At 42.3% G+C, this 17,805-nt stretch overlaps 2 long non-coding RNA genes across 2 annotated transcripts; one reads left to right on the forward strand and one right to left on the reverse strand.

The window, feature by feature from the left end:
* Nucleotides 1-1,040: 1,040 nt before the first annotated feature.
* Nucleotides 1,041-1,565, reverse strand: LOC132453775 (uncharacterized). Its single transcript, XR_009524799.1, has 2 exons — nt 1,286-1,565; nt 1,041-1,171 (listed from the first exon to the last, which is right to left on the reverse strand). It is a non-coding gene; the product is annotated as an uncharacterized LOC132453775 (long non-coding RNA).
* A 13,452-nt stretch (nt 1,566-15,017) lies between these two features.
* On the forward strand, nt 15,018-15,555 carry LOC132453655 (uncharacterized). The gene is made up of 2 exons (XR_009524754.1): nt 15,018-15,166; nt 15,286-15,555. It is a non-coding gene; the product is annotated as an uncharacterized LOC132453655 (long non-coding RNA).
* The last annotated feature ends 2,250 nt before the right edge of the window (nt 15,556-17,805 follow it).

Genomic DNA, 17,805 nt, shown 5'->3' on the forward strand with positions numbered 1-17,805 from the left:
AAACACACAGAACCATACACATCTCAAACGCACACACCTCATCGAGAGGAGGATACAGCATAAGAGTGTATCACACAGGAACTCATCACCTTCTTCTGCAGCAGACCTTCCACGGAGGCGAAGCTCTGGACGAACCATCAGCGCTGATTAGGGACTTAGACATATTCGATCTCTCACGCTTTATGACTCTGTACAACCGTTGCCACTTTACTTAATAAATCCAAGGTCCTCGTGCCGATAGACTTTATTACCTCTCCGTCTCATTTCATCTGGTCCAGTAACTAGACAGACCGTTTTTCCCTACAGTTTGACGTAAACCAAATTAGGTAACTTGTGTAACATGATAACTAATGAATCAAAAGTCATGCTTCCAAGTGACCAATGTATATATATTTATTGGTCAATGCGCATACCCAATCGTAGCACATTGTACTGGTGGGGAAACACGCCAGCATCTGACAAAAAATAATCTGCCAGCTGTTCCCTGACAAGGGCCGGTTTTGGTGAGAGTCGGGAAGATATCGGATGACTCGCGAAAGGAGATCATCAAACTTTGGCACATAAACAAACCAACGACTCCCACAGACAAAGACGTCATTCTCGAGGTCGTCTTCAACGAAAAACTTTACTCCACATATTACTCCACCTACTGTTCTGACGGTAAATTGCTTGGCAACACGCGCAACACGCGCAACCTAAAAGGGAGCATGAATTGCTTTGAGTAAATTTTGCGCAACAACGTAAGACCAACGCTGAAGCATGCAGCCGCCTTTACTCACGGTTGTGGAAGTTCTTCAGCCCTTTAACGGCCCCGTTAGCTCTTGGCTTCGGCTCCTCCGTTATAGTGGCGTTACTGACTCCGGGTCTCCGCTCCCGGCGCCGGTCATCAACGATGGCTCCTTCGCTCGGGGCCCGTGCAATCTCCGGCACGGCTCCGACGACGGTTTACAACTGTCCAGTTTTCACTAAGCTACCTGCTATAGCTCAATAAACTCCCCACTGGAAGGGTTTCAGGACAAGTACGGTGGATACAACTCGAGTAACTTTATGGACTTTTATTGCACTCACACAAACAATAAGCACCCACGCACTAGGTAGCCTGACTACCAAGCTAAGCTAGCCTCTCAAGTTGACAATAACTGTTAGTTAGACAGTTAGATAGGTTGTAAACCTGCAACGAAAAAACAAACACAAAACCCAGAATTAACCAATGAAATTAAACAAACATTCCCGTGACATTAATTCTTGATTTCAGTTACTAGCATGCTAGTTTATAATCACTCACCGGCAAGGCGTACTAGTCCTGACCATCAACTGTATAAAATGTGACCTAAAGGCGTGGCCACCTGTGCACTGGGACTAGTCGCACATACACAGACACACAGTCCGGGGATCAGGAATGACAATAAACAAACCTGTAACCTGGTATAATTGTAACATATATAAAATATAACATAAAATATGCCTGCATTTGGAATAAGGTGGTAAATGTTTGTACTTATATCCTCAAATACCCTAGAACGTAATTATAACATCTATCACTTCCAATATATATATAAAGTAACAGTAACACTTACTGGGAAGTTCTACAGATAATCTGCGGGTTGGTGAGGGGTGTCACATGCCACTGCACACTTTTTGCACTTTTTTGCAGATTTCGGATGACACAAAGCAAAATCATTTCTACAGATGTTATGTTTGCGATTGTCGATGCCGTTAGGTTGTGAAACGACAGTCACTGCCCTCTAGAAGATTTATTGCGTAACATCCATAACAACGCTGAAACCAGACGGAGGTATGAAGGGTAGTTACGGAGGCAACGTTTGGGGCGACGGACGAATTTCGTCCGGAACCAGAGGTATGAATCGGCCTTTACGGTTTCGATCTATCCGGTTTCAGAGTATCTCCGTAAAGAACTCCGTCAAGTGAAACCGGGTAGATCTGTTGAAACGCTGTAGTACACATTCCAGGCCCATAAGGGGCGCTGCTTCTGCTACAGAAATCCAGAAGAAAAAATAAACAAGAAGAAGAGGCGAGTATGCGCATAAAGGGTGAGACTCCGCAGCCTTATCAGTCATTGGCTAGAGAGTTGAGGGGTGGGGCGATGACGTCATGGTTTACGGTTTCAGTCGGTTTCAGGCGTCCACACAAATCCAAAACGAAACCGGGTAGATTTGAAACCACCTCCGAGGGTGGTTTCAGAAGTTTACGGTTTCGGTCAGCGGATTCGCCGGCTTCGTGTGGACGGAAGGCCAAACTGTACAAGACCTTTGCGGTTTCGCCATGAAATCAGCTTCGTGTGGACGGGGCCTCAATGTGCGACTGGCTCGGAGTGGCTGTAACTCTGCACCACGCCTGAATTTCCGGAACGTCTTTGAATACTGTGTTAGTGGCCCACTAATACCTATATTAAAGCATCCATGAAATAGCATGTCATGGCACCTTTATGGGATTCTTAACAAGTGGCATGGAGCAGCTGGTTCTTCGTTATTTAACCTCTTCAGTCGCGGTAAAGCCGCTTTAATTGGTCTAGATTATCTAAGAGAGCCTAAACAGTCTTTAAAACACAGTTTACAATTTATGTAACCTTTATTTCATTAGTATAAATACCAAAAAGGGGAGATTTCACTGCTTTTTTTGCATCTGAACCGTCTTAGAACTAGTCCTGATTGAAAACCACTACACCTACACTCTTCAAATCTGGATTAGATTATCACAGTGAGGCTATACCTTATATAAAACATAGTTTCAGGTTTATGAAACCCTTTCCCTATTTGTAGGGGTGTGACGAGATCTCGTACCACGAGATCTCGCGAGATTAAACTTGACGATATTACCCGTCGCGTTAAAAATCTGTCTCGCGATGTCTCGAGATTTCTGAGCTAGCCAAACTTCTATTTGTGGCCTGTAGGGGCAGTAATGCGCCTTTGATACGTCTAGCCTGCCAGAACCTTACGAAGGAAAACAAGAAGAGGAGGAGAAGGAGGGGAAGCAGGGGAAGCAGCCATAGGCAGCCAGAATGACGTCGGAAAATACCCGTATTACCGTTGAAGATGCCCCCGCCACTTTTAAATGATTTGTTTGGCAGCATTTTGGGTACCCGGCGGAAATTATGAATGGCAGTAGAGTGACTGATAAGACACGGACAATACCAATGTCAGTGACATACTTGGTCAGACTCTGTTTGCACTATTTGCACTCTGTATTGATGGAGTAGAACTTTGATTTGGTTTTGCACATAATATTGTTTGCACTTGAAAAAAAAGAGAATTATTTAATTTAATTTATTTTACTTCAACTTTTATAAATTTTAGTTTTAGTTTCAATTTCATGAATGTTAAGAGTTATAATAAAACATTTCAAAATGCATGTGCAACTCGGTTAAATAAAAGTCTGTTGCTCCAGTCATATATTTTGTCATTGTAGTTTTTTTTAAATCTCGTCTCGTCTCGATCTCGTGAACCGAATATCATGTCTCGTCTCGTCTCGTGAGCTGAGTGTATCGTCACACCCCTACCTATTTGTGAAAAATGCAAAAAAGACACATTTCAACGCTTTTTTGTGGTCCAGACCACATTAGAACTGGTAGTCATTGAAATTCACGACACCCAGGGGTGGACTGGCCATGTGGCATACCGGCATCGTCCCGGTGGGCCGTTGACCCTCTCTCTCTAAATTCCCTCCAAATGGGCCGGCCAATGGGCTACAGAGTACGACGGAGTATTAGGGCCGCACATGAATAGGGCTGGGTATCGAATTTCGATCCGGTTATGGCACCGACCGAAATGCTCCGATCCTATCGAATATCAAAACATTAATAGTTTTCCGGTGCCGTATTTCGATACTCAATGAAATTAATCCCAGCCTGTCTGCCAATAGTAATATCCTTTTCAACTGTTTCTGGGTAAATGCTATGTCTGTGAGCCAATAATCATGTGGTATTAGTGGTTCCGAATCTTAAGTCGCTGGTGATTGGCTGTCCCATTTTCGGAGCGCGAGACACGTTTGTCTACTTGACCGTCACTATTTTTGTCAGCTGTAGCGTAACGTCACTCTTGACGTTGTCATAATGCCTAAAAGGTCCAAAGTGTGGCTCCACTTCGCTCAGGTGGACACCAATAGAGCCAGATGCTCTATTTGCCAAAAAGTCGTGCTGGCGAAAGACGGCAACACATCAAATCTTGCGAAACATTCAATAATGCACAAGATTAACCTCCGGTCGGACAGCAGCTCCGTGTTTGACTGTAAAGCTAAGAAAGCTAAGAAGGACGACGGGACTTCAGTCACCAGAGCCCTGTTTCAGGTAGCTGGTTTTGAGGCAACCCCGAGTTTGTTCGCTCTGAGTTAGTGGAAACTCTGGGTTTTCCGTTTCAGGTAGCAGGTTCAGCGCAACCGAGAGTTAGTTGCTGCGGCAACATACGCCGTGGGTCTAACCTGCTCGGGAGGTGGTTAGACCTACTCTGAGTTTGTTGTCTATAAGGCTGAAGGCAGCTCTCCGACAGAAGGAAGTGTTAGAAATGGCATGTCCTTTTCTACGAGAGCCTGTGGACGTAGAGGCTGCTGCGATCCTCAGAAGGAATCTCCGTGAGGAACGATTATTAAGACCCCGGTTGGATATAATTTATTTTCCTGATAATTTTCTTCCCGAGCGCTATCGTTTTTCAGCGCAATCTACCATTTATTTAGACCACCTTCTCAGCCCCCATGTTAACTGTCAAACGCACCGGAGGCATGCTTTAAGTTTAAGTTTTGTTTTTTTATTGCAATTAACGCGTGCAGAATGATCCGCCCCGTGTATCCCACCCGCTCTGTACAGTCACTTCAACGTTGTGGCTTTCCCATGATCAGAGTAGCTGACTAACCACGGACCTATCAAGAAACTGCAAGTCAAGAAACTCATTTTAAGAATGCAAGGCAGAAAAGACCCTGGTACTGCTTTTAACCAGATGCTGTTCTTCTCTACATGCACATGCTCAACATAATCGTCTGCATTGTTCACTGAAATAAAACCCTTTGAGTAAACTGTTCAACAAAATAACTTGTCCCACCACAGCCCGTGTTCTAATAAAGACAATCTACTTATTATGAGGATTCCTTTATTTCCTGAAAGCACAAAAAAAATTAAGTAATTTATATTGGGTATGTTTTAAGAGCAGGGAACACTATCCCAGTTTGCACCTCCCCCACCTTTAACTTATGTTCCGAAATTTGGATCTCCAAAGCATCCTTTTGCATCTTTTGAATTGTTACAATTGCATGGAAGTTGGTGAGGGCATCTGGTTCAAGTAGGGCGATGACGCCATCAGATGATTAGACAGTGCAATTACCTACTTGAGCCAGAATATTGCCCCATCTAATTTGCAACGCGCTGGGTTGCGTGTACATATTTAATTATTTTGAATAACCAACCTCTTATAAAGGCACTTCTATCCTGGGGGGTGGGGGGATCAGAGGAGCTCCCCCCAGTGATGCCCTCATCCACAGGACGCATACTCTGTTGGCTGAGGGCCATCTCCTCAGCCTCTGAGGGCTGTAGAGGTGGACCCCCTCCAGTCTGCCGGGCCTCTGCTTTTTTTCGATTTGCTAACATGGAGGAAAATGTTACCCTAATATTCAGTAAGCGCTATTTTGAAGACATATATATATATATATATATATATATTGCATTTTGCCTAGGTGTAGCCTTCTAATATATCTAAATCCTATTCAATATTGGCAGTGTTGGGGTGGCTGGGAAATGTACTACTTACATTTACTGCTTAAATATAGGCCCATCACATGTTGAATATCTGTTAAATTAGGTAGAGCAGGCAAAACAGCACAATTGATTTGATTTCAATTAAACATTAGTTTACCTGTTTAAACTATATTTTTGTACTTCATCTTCATTTGCTGCCAAGTCCTCGTGGGGCAACTCGGGGTTGCGTAAATTGACACACACACACACACACACACACACACACACACACACACACACACACACACACACACACACACACACACACACACACACACACACACACACACACACAATTTACATATTGAATAAGTGGAAGATATTAAACTTTCCTCTTATTTTATTTTACTAATTTATTTTACTGACGCATTGACTTGTTCAGCTATTTACTGCCAAGCTCTCTCTCGCGCTCTCGCTGCCGCGGCGGAATTGCTTTTTTTTGTTAAAATGGGTAACTGTTCGGCATACGCGTTCATTAGAATTTCCAATTCCGTGGGGGAAAAGTAAGTGGATCTACGCTTTTGTTCCATGTTTGATCATGTTATCAGAGATCCATTGATGATGGCTCTTTATAGTCAACAGGCACGCCCTCAACCCAGAGTGAACATACTCAGAGTTGATTAACCCAACGCTGATCACCTGTTCTGAAACCGAAAACCCAGAGTTGCTTTTCAACCCTGAACTCTGAGTCAACCAACTCAGAGCGCAGGATTAAACTCAGAGTATGTTAAACCAGCTACCTGAAACAGGCCTCAGGTATCGAAAAAAGTATCGTATCGAACCGGTATCGAAACCAAGGTATCGAAATTAGCACCGTATCGAAATATTTTGAACGATACCCACCCCTACACATGAAGAATTTTTTTTTTTTTGCCGTGACAAAATGAATGTCGACAAGTCGACTTTAAAGTCAACATGCGACTTTAAACTCGAAATTTCAAGAATAAATTTGAAATGTCACGTTGACTTTAATCTCGACATGTCGAGTTTAAACTCGAAATGTCGAGAATAAAGTTGAAATATTATGTCGACTTTAATCTCAATTTGTCGACTTTAAAGACGACATTAAAGTCGAAATGTCGAGAATACAGTTGAAATTAGTTGGGAGAGATTGCAACCGCTCCACAGGGCCTGCACTGAATCCAATGGCTTGTGCAGATAATTTGGTAAAATTGTATTTCAGAATCGGGTTTAACAATAAAGAGATCCTCGCTGTTTTAACGCAGAACCACAGTGGGTGATTAGTGTAAGGACGCTGAAAAGGTTGTGCGGAAAACTTCGTCTGTTCAGGAGGAGGACCTGAACACACGTGTTACTCGTCGACGTGTCGACTTTAATCTCGTCACGGCAAAAACATTTTTTTCTTCATGTGTGGCCCTAATACTCCGTTGTAACAGAGGGATAGGAGTGTGTTGCCAGCATCGATGCATATTATTGGTCTATGTTTGTCATTGTCGATCAATCATGGGCTGACAGGCTCAGAGAGCCCTCACAGTGCTGTCAATCACAACACAAACCAGGGTGGGCGGGACCTCATGGCATGGGCCGGAGTCACGGGAGTCGGGAAGGAGCTGAAAATGGATAAGCGTAAGAAACGCCCGGGTGGCGCCGAAAAACTGCGACTTATGAAGCTAAAGACTCTGGAGATGGAAGCTGCTAAATGTTCAAAATCGACAGACCTATTTGGTGATGGGGTCAACAACAAAGCAGGTGCTGCTGCGCCAGGAGACGAGCGACTGGAGGCATATATGCTAACGTTAGCCTGGGGCTAGCTAGGCTACATTTTGAGAAATGTCCAAAAAAAAGTAGTTAATGTTTTTACATTGAATGCGATGTGACCTAATTGACTGCATACTTGTGACAACATATTAGCCCAGAGTTGAAGGGCTGTGACTGTTGGTAGTTCTGATTGATTTTGTTTAAATATGCCGAATTGTGATATTATGGGTTATTATTGTTCAGATGATTTAGCTAAGCTAGCTAACAGCTGCTAACGTCAGTAGTCTCCAGTTGCCATAGCAACAGTAAACATTCACATGGACTAATGAGCTGTAAATAGAGATGCAGAATCAAGCAGTATTGTAAATACAGATGAGATACTTTGAATTTTAGCACAAAATACAAGTAAACATATAGGAAATAATTAGTTTAATTTGCAATATTTGCCATTGAGTTTATTGTAATCTTTCAATTCAGGTATTGTTTACTGAGGTGATGACTATTTCATGTGGTGAGAGGAATGCAATATGTATATGTTCAAAGGTTTATGTGAAGAAACATACTATATGTGTGATAAAATGACAATTGGTCATTCTTAAATGTCTCTTTATATTCTCTGCTACCATTATCTCCTGTCAAACTGGTTTTCCTGACCGGCTAGAAGTTCAGTTCTTCTATGATGCGAGAGAGAGAGAGAGAGAGAGAGAGAGAGAGAGAGAGAGAGAGAGAGAGAGAGAGAGAGAGAGAGAGAGAGAGAGAGAGAGAGAGAGAGAGAGAGAGAGAGAGAGAGAGAGAGAGAGAGAGAGAGAGATTCGTCTTGACTTTGTGATTTTGTGTGATGCATATCTATTCAGACCTGTAATTCATGTCTTGGACTTTTTCACACAGCTATAGATAAAAAAAATAATAATTCAATTCTCTATTTATGGTTTCATAATGACTGAGTCACCGTTAAAATAAATTAGTTTCAGCTCTAATGCTGCTACTGTCTTTAATATGTTTCTATTTAGATTATTTGTCAGGATATTTTCTTATTATTGTCCGAGTCTGGTTTTAACTAATGCTGGGCTTACACCAAACGATTTTCACAGTCACAGACTAAAAACTGCAAGAGAGAATTTAGTGTTGGATTAAGTGTGATATACAAGGGTTTTGTAGATATGTAGATATGGGGGGTGGAGATGCAGTGACCACAGGAGGTAACTTCCTGTTCGGGTTTCACACCTGTCTTCTCAGGGGATTCTCTAAATCAGGCCTATTCAACTAGCGGCCCGTGGGCCAAATGCGGCCCCTCTTTTTTTTTTTCTGGCCCACGTCCCATTTTAAAAAATAAATAAAATAAAGGTTGCATGCAAATCAGGTTTCCGTGTGTAGCTGGTGATACTAGCCAGTATCAGTACCCCACAACCAGGAACTGGCATCACTTATTCTGACAATGTTTGGCTCAACCGATAAGTGTGAGTCTAGCTTTTCTCATATGAATGCCATCAGAACAAGGGCACGTTGCTCCATGACCTATAAGAAGCTGCGTGAGTGTGTCAGGATGAGCCAAACTAGGCAAACAAGGCAGTGCAATCTTTCTCACTAGCTCAGTGGCTCAAAATATCTCATATGTACAGTAGTTCTGTTTTGTGATGATTCAAACAACATTGTTGAATTCTAAATACGTGTCCAAAATATGTGAGAACAAAATCTTTTATAATGGTACGATTAAAAGTGAAGAAGGAAGGAATGCGTCTGACAAGTTTATTCCATGTAGCAGTACTATATATAGTAAGTTAACACTTCTTTAAGTACGATTTATTTGTAGAGATTCATTCACATAGTTTTACTCTGTGTGGCCCATGAACCCCCAGTGGTTTTCCTTTTCGTCCCACTTGTTAAGGAGGTTGAATAGCCCTGCTCTAAATCGACGCCACTTCGCCCGGGGCGGGACTTTACGTCCTACGTCACTCGCTATCGGTGTGCATGTGTGCGCGTAGCCGTCACTAGCGATGGGTGTGCATGTGAGAAAGGTTTTGGCTTTTAGTGTCTATGTTTATTACGCTGTGTGACGTACTTCCTGTTTCAAATAATACAGCTCGGCCGGTTCCGTTCTGTGTGTTTATCGCGCTAGCCAGCTGACGTTGATACACTTTAGACATGAATCAAGACCACAAACATTTAAAAACGGTTCATTTTTATAGGCAGGAGAAACCTACGCCGAGCACTCCTGTGTCCCCCACTGTACAGCGTCAGCCAAATCCAAAGGGGTATTAAGTTTCCATGAATTTCCGAGCCAAACTGACGTGAGGAGTCAATGGATTGTAAACATACGCCGGGATAAATATGTCATCACCACTCACTCTAAGATCTGTAGCAGACACTTTAGTTCTGACAAGATGATTGAGCCAACTACTCTTCAGGGTCGAAGGAGATTACAAAAGGTGCCGTAGCGACCATTTGTGAGTGGAACCAGTATCCAGTCGAAACCCCAAGGTGCGGCATGCGGGAGAGAGTGGATCGGTTCGTCGAAACTGCCCCTCCGGAAGATGAAGTTGATCTCCTTTTCAACGATCAAGACTACTGCTCTGTCCCTGAACCGGCTGCCATGGATATGTCCGCATCCGCTGCTGAAAGCGTCTCAAATGAAGTACAGGAGCTGAGAAAGGAGCTACAGGAGTTACGTCTCCAGCGAGAGTTTGGACTGCAGCGGTCTGCTGGCTCCGACACAGACATCCGAATTTACATTTACATTTACATTTAGGGCATTTGGCAGACGCTTTTATCCAAAGCAAATTCCAATAAGTACATTTGTCATAAGAAGTGCATCAATATATCGCTGTCGGTACAGAAAGGATGTTCATAGAACCCGGCATTTACACAAGGGAAGTCACTTTTTCACAGTCACATTTTTTGTATTAGCCTATGTCATTAGCCTAGGCCCTACGTGACGGGGATATTTGTCAGGCAGGGACATTTTTGGTAAGAAAATAGCTTGACGTTACAGATTAATAGTATTATTATTTCTTAATAGGTCTATGTGAATGATAAATAGCACACAAGTAGTGGCATGTTGAGGGATGGTGTAATTGGAGTTGGGGATGTCCATGTCAGAATTTATATACATGAATGTGACCGCACCAATAGTACAGAAACAAACAACATTTATAATACAGATTTGTGTAAAGACTTACAGAGACGTGTTTCCAGTTCAAGTCTACAAAAGTTTATTTTTAATTAGTTGAAAAAAGTCATGTTAGTATTCTATGAGATGAAAATAGGAGCACTGAAGCGCCAGCGCCAGAATGTGACCGTCTCCAACTCCACCAATGCTGGTCCTAGAACAAAAATACTATTAATAAACAATTGGAAAATTTATGAATTGATAACACCCTACTTATCTGCATGCAAGTACACATGGCAAACCACCAAACCACGCCTCCCAAATATACGGCCCGGACAGGAACACTACTCTCAAAAGAAAGAGCATAGAGACCACATTAGGGCATTGGATATCCAGACACATCAGGTCGTCCTACAGGAAGTTGGGGAAGTTATTGAACTGCACCCAAAGAGGCTACATATGTATATATATATATATATATATATATATATATATATATATATATTAGTGCTGTCAGTTAAACGCGTTATTAACAGCGTTAACGCAAACCAATTATATATATATATATACATGATATAATCTTAGGTTGAATCCCATTACTTGGCTCGCTTCAAAATCTCAGCCCTAACCCTCGCTGTTGCGCGTTCACGCGCCATGGAGCCATGTCCCAATACCAGTTTAAAGGTAGCTTAAGGGGTAGGGGGAGGGCTAACATCCCCTCAAAATTGAGATTTTCGATGGGCACACTCAAAGCGCTTCAGTTCTGACTTGCTCCCACAATACCTTGCGAGAAAACGGAAAATCAAGAAATATCCTAGACAAGATGGAGGGCGAAAAGATGCGACAGGATTGGAAAAACACAAATGTAAGTGTTTTCTCTGTAATTAACTAGTAATTATTTTATTAATTATACTCTGCAGCCCGGCCGCGGGCTTCGAAGCCCGGCCGCGGACTCTCGGAAGATCGCGAAAGTCCGCGGCCGACTTTCGCGGAAGATCGCGAAAGTCCGCGGCCGACTTTCGCGGGCCGCCCGACCCCGGTTCTCGGCCGGGCTGCAGACCGGGCTGCATATCATGTCGCATGATATCCAGATCTTCCATGTTCTAGTGACTCCAGGTTAAAAATAAGCTTTATACTAATATATTATATTATATTAGTAATATTACATGGTTAATCAATGTATTTTTTGGCAGTACTATATTGTGTACATAGCTATTATATATTGTACATAACATATGGCCATATCAACCAGTTCTGGCATATAATTCCTAATTCCTTCTTATTTGTTTTCTTTCAGGACGAAGATGTGATTCTCCACCATTCTCTCAAAAGCTGAGAGAGAGTGTGTGTGTGTGTGTGTGTATTTTTAGGTGTGCGTGTGTGTGTATTTTTAGATGCGTGTGTGTGTATTTTTAGATGTGTGGTTCAGTGTTTCTTATTTAAATATAGTGTTTCTTCTAAAGTGTTCTTGTTCATAACCGATTATTATCTAAGGGTGCACTCACACTAGGCCATCTGGCCGTGGCCGTGGCCGTTTTAGCACCTAACCGTGCTCAAATCTGCCAGTGTGAGTGTGGCCAGTCTGGCCAGGCCGGGCCAATTTGGCTACTTGGGAGAGGTGTGCTGCTACGGCACGGGCCGCTAAGGTACAGATGCTAATGAGCCGACACGCGCACGGCTACGCAACCTGAGCTGGATGACGTATAGTCAATGCGACGACCACGGACATAATAAAGGCGACGAGCCTTCTTTCCCATTAAACGGTAAACATCGCGTCAAGCGGTTCAACTGTTGGTGTGTTCTCTGTGTTGTTGTCCTTTGTTGTTAAAACTCTGACTGGCGGCAGACTTTATTATGGTCCATGCAGCGGATGCTTGGTGATGACGTGTTACGACGTGATGACGTATGTACAAGAGCCTTCCGTGGCCAGGCCACAGCTGCGACGGCCAACGGCCACGGCCAGATGGCCTAGTGTGAGTGCAGGCCAGAGAAAAATGGGGCCATTTGAGCACGGTTAGGTGTGAAAACGGCCAACGGCCACGGCCAGATGGCCTAGTGTGAGTGCACCCTAATACCACCTTTAACATGTAGCTAAGTGACATTCAAAATAAAGGTATATTACGAGGGACAAATAGTATAATTTTTTATACTTTATTTAAACATGCCAATTACAAAAAATAAATACCATTTCAGGTTAAACATCTTTACAATGGGTCTTGCTCGTTGCCCGAGACAATGGCAGCCAGTCTGTCTCTTGTAACATTACCTGGGGGCTGGTTATCTGCTAGGGGGCACGGGGAGGCCATGATGACGTCACAGGGTAGGGTTGTCCCATTTGGTAGGGGATCGGTTAGGGGTAGCAAAGAGCATGAGCTATGAGGGTAAGGGTTAGGGTTAGGGTTGAGATGTAGGGTTGAGACAGTGAGCAAAGAAACGGGATTGGGCCTTAGTAGTTACTGTTGACATTATTAACAATGTATACTTTTGATGTACACTTTTAATTGACATTTTTTATGTGATGTCTTTTGTGAATAGATTTTCCAGCTACAACCACTTGATGGCTTTTTGGTCTTTGATTGAGCCTTGTCTCTACACAACCCAGTCGCCAAGAAGAAACGTTGACGGTGTACGTTTCCATGAACACTGGATACGTAGCATTTCAACGTAAAATAACGTGTTATACCTATAGTCAGTGTTGTGCCTGAACGCGTTCATTGAACGATAGTTCATGAACTCGTTCATATTTTCGGCGAACGTGAACTGAACGTACTGTATTACTGCCTGATGAACGTTACTGTGAACTCGTTCATTCTGGTCTCTGTGAACGGCACGCGCACTCGGTTTAACTTCAGTTTTATATCAGCCTTGATGTTTGCCTGTTGTGTTGAGTAATAATAGTTTAAGTACAGCCACGGTTTTGTGTATATAAAAGTAACATTACTTAGCTACCTAATGTTTCTTTCCATGTAGTAACATGTTGTAGATGTGATGATGCGAGTAACCCAGTACAATTTAAGCTTAATGAATTTGTATGTGTTATTTCATTCAGTGTCCAATAAAGACAAGCTGACAGTGCAGGTCAGCGTGAGAGCCTTGTGCTACAGGTCGATGGGGAAGAGCGAGGCACCACAGTTTGAGTCTAGGCAGGAAGCTGTGTTCATCGCTGTTCAGTGGTGTTTGTTTGGTTAAGCAGTAGCTAAGTGTAGTCCTCAAGGGCCACCAACTTGAATGTTTTTCATGTCTCCCTGTTTCCCTGTTTTTCACACACAATTTAATATAGTCAAGGTAATGAGTACAAGGCTACAACTTTTCAATAAACAAGATATTTATTGTCGTTTGCACAGCAGAAGTACAGGTACATTGGAATAATTGTGATTCTTTAAAAAATAGTTGTTCTTTAAAAAAAAAACACATCTTTATTTTAAGAGGGAGAGAATATAACAGTAAGCATTCAGGGTGGTAGGCTTTTTCTAGCACAGTTGAAGTACTTACCTTCATAAGAAACAAGTTGTTTTTTACGCCCATGATGCTGAGGTTATATTTCTAATGATTTACCTTTTTCTCATAGATCAAGCTTTGTGATTTATCAGCCAAGGGATGAAAAAAGAAAGAGTTAATCTATGGGCTGGAGCAGCTGTCTCTGAGAGGAAAAGAAAAAAAGTATAGCTCAAAAACAACAAATACAAATGCAATGGCATCACGTATAGTTACATCTGTAACTACTTATAAAGTACTGTTGATGCACGTGCAGGTGCGACCACTTCTTTTTTCTGGGCAGCTGATTTGGCTCTGGAAACACGGACCATCTTGTAGAGAAGGCTCAATCAAAGACCAAAAAGCTATCAGATGGTTGTAGCTGGCAAATCTATTCACAAAAGACATTGCATATAATTTTCAATTAGAAGTGTACATCAAAAGTATACATTGTTACCAAAATAATGTCAACAGTAACTACTAAGATTAAGATTTTATCGTATATATTATATATATATATATATATATTAGAGCTGTCAAGCGATTAAAATATTTAATCGTGATTAATCGCATTAATGTCATAGTTAACTCACGATTAATCGCGATTAATCACAAATTATTTTTCTATGCTAAATATCCCTTGATTTTTTTGTCCCATAATTATTCTCATTTTAATTCTCTTATCAACATGGTGAAGTGTATCGGCTTGCCTTGTGCAAATGATTTTCTATTGATAACAACATTGGCATATACTGATCAAAACAGGACGATACAAAAAAATAGCCTATAGTGCAATTAAACGACTGCTTTGAACAAATGTCATTTGAACATAGCAGTCAGGCTACTGCTTCTTTGTTTTGAGGCAAAAAATATATATATATTTTTTTATAAAATAATTACGTTAATCGCGCGCTAATTTTTTTAACGCCGTTAAATTTGGTAATTAATAACGCGTTTAACTGACAGCTCTAATATATATATATATTATGTAGCAGGGTGACCTGTATTTCTCCCATATATCTGTTTCAGACTCAGTCACCTCCCTTTTACCTGTATTGTGACTTGTGCCACTACGCAACGGTTGCTCTACCGGATGGCGTCATAACTAATCCCTGGCACTCAGCTGACAGGTTTGTTTAGCTTCCTCTTTGGGTGCAGTTCAATAACTGCCCCAACTTCCTGTAAGACAACCTGATGTGTGTGGATATCCAATGCCCTAATATGGTCTCTGTGCTCTTTCGTTTTAAAGTGGTGTTCCTGTCCGGGCCGTATCTTTGGGAGGCGCGGTTTGGTGGTTTGCCGTGTACTTGCATGTAGATAAGTAGGGTGTTACCTGCTCAATTCATACATTTTTACAATTGTTTATTAATAGTATTTTGTTCTAGGACCAGCATTGGTGGAGTTGGAGACGGTCACATTCTGGCGCTGGCGCTTCAGTGCTCCTATTTTCATCTCATAGAATAATAACATGACTTTTTTCAACCATTTAAAAATAAACTTTGTAGACTTGAACTGGAAACACGTCTCTGTAAGTCTTTACACAAATCTGTATTATAAATGTTGTTTGTTTTTGTACTATTGGTGCGGTCACATTCATATATATAAATTCTGATAAGACATGGACATCCCCAACTCCAATTACACCATCTCTCAACATGCCACTACTTGTGTCCTATTAATCATTCACAGACCTATTAAGAAATAATTTGGTACAGTACTATAAATTAATCTAACGTAAAGCTATTTTCTAACCAACAATGTCCCTGACTGACACATATCCCCGTCACGTAGGGACTAGGCTAATAACAGACCAATACAAAAAATGTGACTGAAAAAGTGACTTCCCTTGTGTAAATACCACAAGGGAATTGTGGTATTGCGTCGGAGCCAGCAAACCGCTGCAGTCCAAACTCTCGCTGGAGACGTAACTCCTGTAGCTCCTTTCTCGGCTCCTGTACTTCATTTGAGACGCTTTCAGCAGCGGATGCGGATGCGGTTCAGAGAGAGCAGTAGTCTTGATCGTTGAATAGGAGATCAACTTCATCTTCCGGAGGGGCAGTTTCGACGAACCGATCAACTCTCTCCAACACGCCGCGCCTTGGGGTTTCGACTGTATACTGGTTCCACTCAAAAAGGGTCGCTACGGCACCTTTTGTAAGTCTCCTTCGACCCTGAGGAGTAGTTGGCTCAATCAACTTGTCGGGACTAAAGTGTCTGCTACAGACCTTGGAGTGAGTGGTGATGACCTATGGTGATGACCTATGGTGATGACATATGCATCCCGGCGTATGTTCACAATCCATCGACTCCTCACGTCAGTTTGGCTCGGAAAGCCATGAAAACTTAATACCCCGTTGAATTTTGCTGACGCTGTACAGTGGGGGACACAGCAGTGCTCTGCGTAGGTTGTCTCCTGCCTCTGAAAAGGTCCAGTTTTTAGAAGTTTGCGGTCTTGATCCATGTTTACAGTATCAAAGTCAGCAGGCTAGCGCGATAAACACACAGACCGGAAGCAACCGAGCTGTATTATTTGAAACAGGAAGTACGTCACACAGCTTAGTGCATACACCCTATGGGCCTATCTCACAAAAATCGGAAATGACGTCACACCGGGTAAACATTCTTGTCATTTTTGTATTGCCGTCAATGCAAAAATGGATCGTTTCTTCGCCACTTCCCTGGTGGGTTTTCCGAAATTGCGATTCGAAGATGTGCAGAAGATTGTGGAGACACACTCAGCAACACCACAGCCCAGGCTGACAAAGGGGTACAAGTTTTTTGTGGAGGAGTTTGTACACAATTATCAAGGTAAGTTGTCTAAGGTGTTTTGTTGTTGTCAGTAGGCGACTCAATGGCCGCCTTGCTCATTCATGTTTTGTGATGACAAGCAAACCATACACGATCCATATAAATCATCAGAAATATTGTCTGTGTGTGAAATGTGTGTAAAATGATCATATTTGTTACGTGTAGACTATAATATTATGAATATAATTAGCCATGGTGGCTATGAAGTCTCCGTGTGTAGCGTTAGCATTTTAGCATTAGTTTATCCAAGGATAGGTTCAGCTAGTTATTTGCTGACCAGTTTTCTTCCGATCAGCGACATATTATTAACATTATGTATATGCTAAGTGTCAAATATAGTTGATGGAAAGGTGGTAGTGAGAGGTAGATGCAACCGCTCGATGAGGAGGAATGAGGAGCCCCACATACTACATGTTTCTGCTGAGTTAGGGCCCGTTGGCCCAAGTCTGTGTTTGTTTTGATAGTCTGTCTGGACTAACAACTGCAGTTGCAGTTTTCCTCTTCTTCTGAAGTTCAGATCATTTTCATTGTTCTTTCTTACAAACAGTAGCGTGCTTAAGACTTGGCCCACCTAGCTTGCTGCAATGTTGTGGCTGTACAGACCTATGTATTTTTCTTCCTCTTCATTAAGGCACAAGCCGTAAATAAAGGAAATTTGTTGAGTGCATTAAAAGGACAAACATCTAGGCTAGTTCATGTTATAACATTGCTAAAACAACAGATGTAATGGTGGCCCAAGAGTTTTGCACGGAACTGTACATGGCTTTTCTGCGGTTGCAGGCTCCTTGCCAGTTTCCAATGGCCTTATATCAAGGTCCTACCTACTAAGTTCAGTAACTCAATTCTTATGGTGTTCACAGATCACCCTGGAGGCTGTTGGACAACTGGGTCTCTCAGAGCTGTAGCTTTGCTGCGGGCAAAGGCTTCTGTAGCCATATAACCGCTCTGCTGTTCCAGACAG

This window comes from Gadus macrocephalus, chromosome 3, assembly GCF_031168955.1.
Source record: "Gadus macrocephalus chromosome 3, ASM3116895v1".
NCBI classification, from domain to species: Eukaryota; Metazoa; Chordata; class Actinopteri; order Gadiformes; family Gadidae; genus Gadus; species Gadus macrocephalus.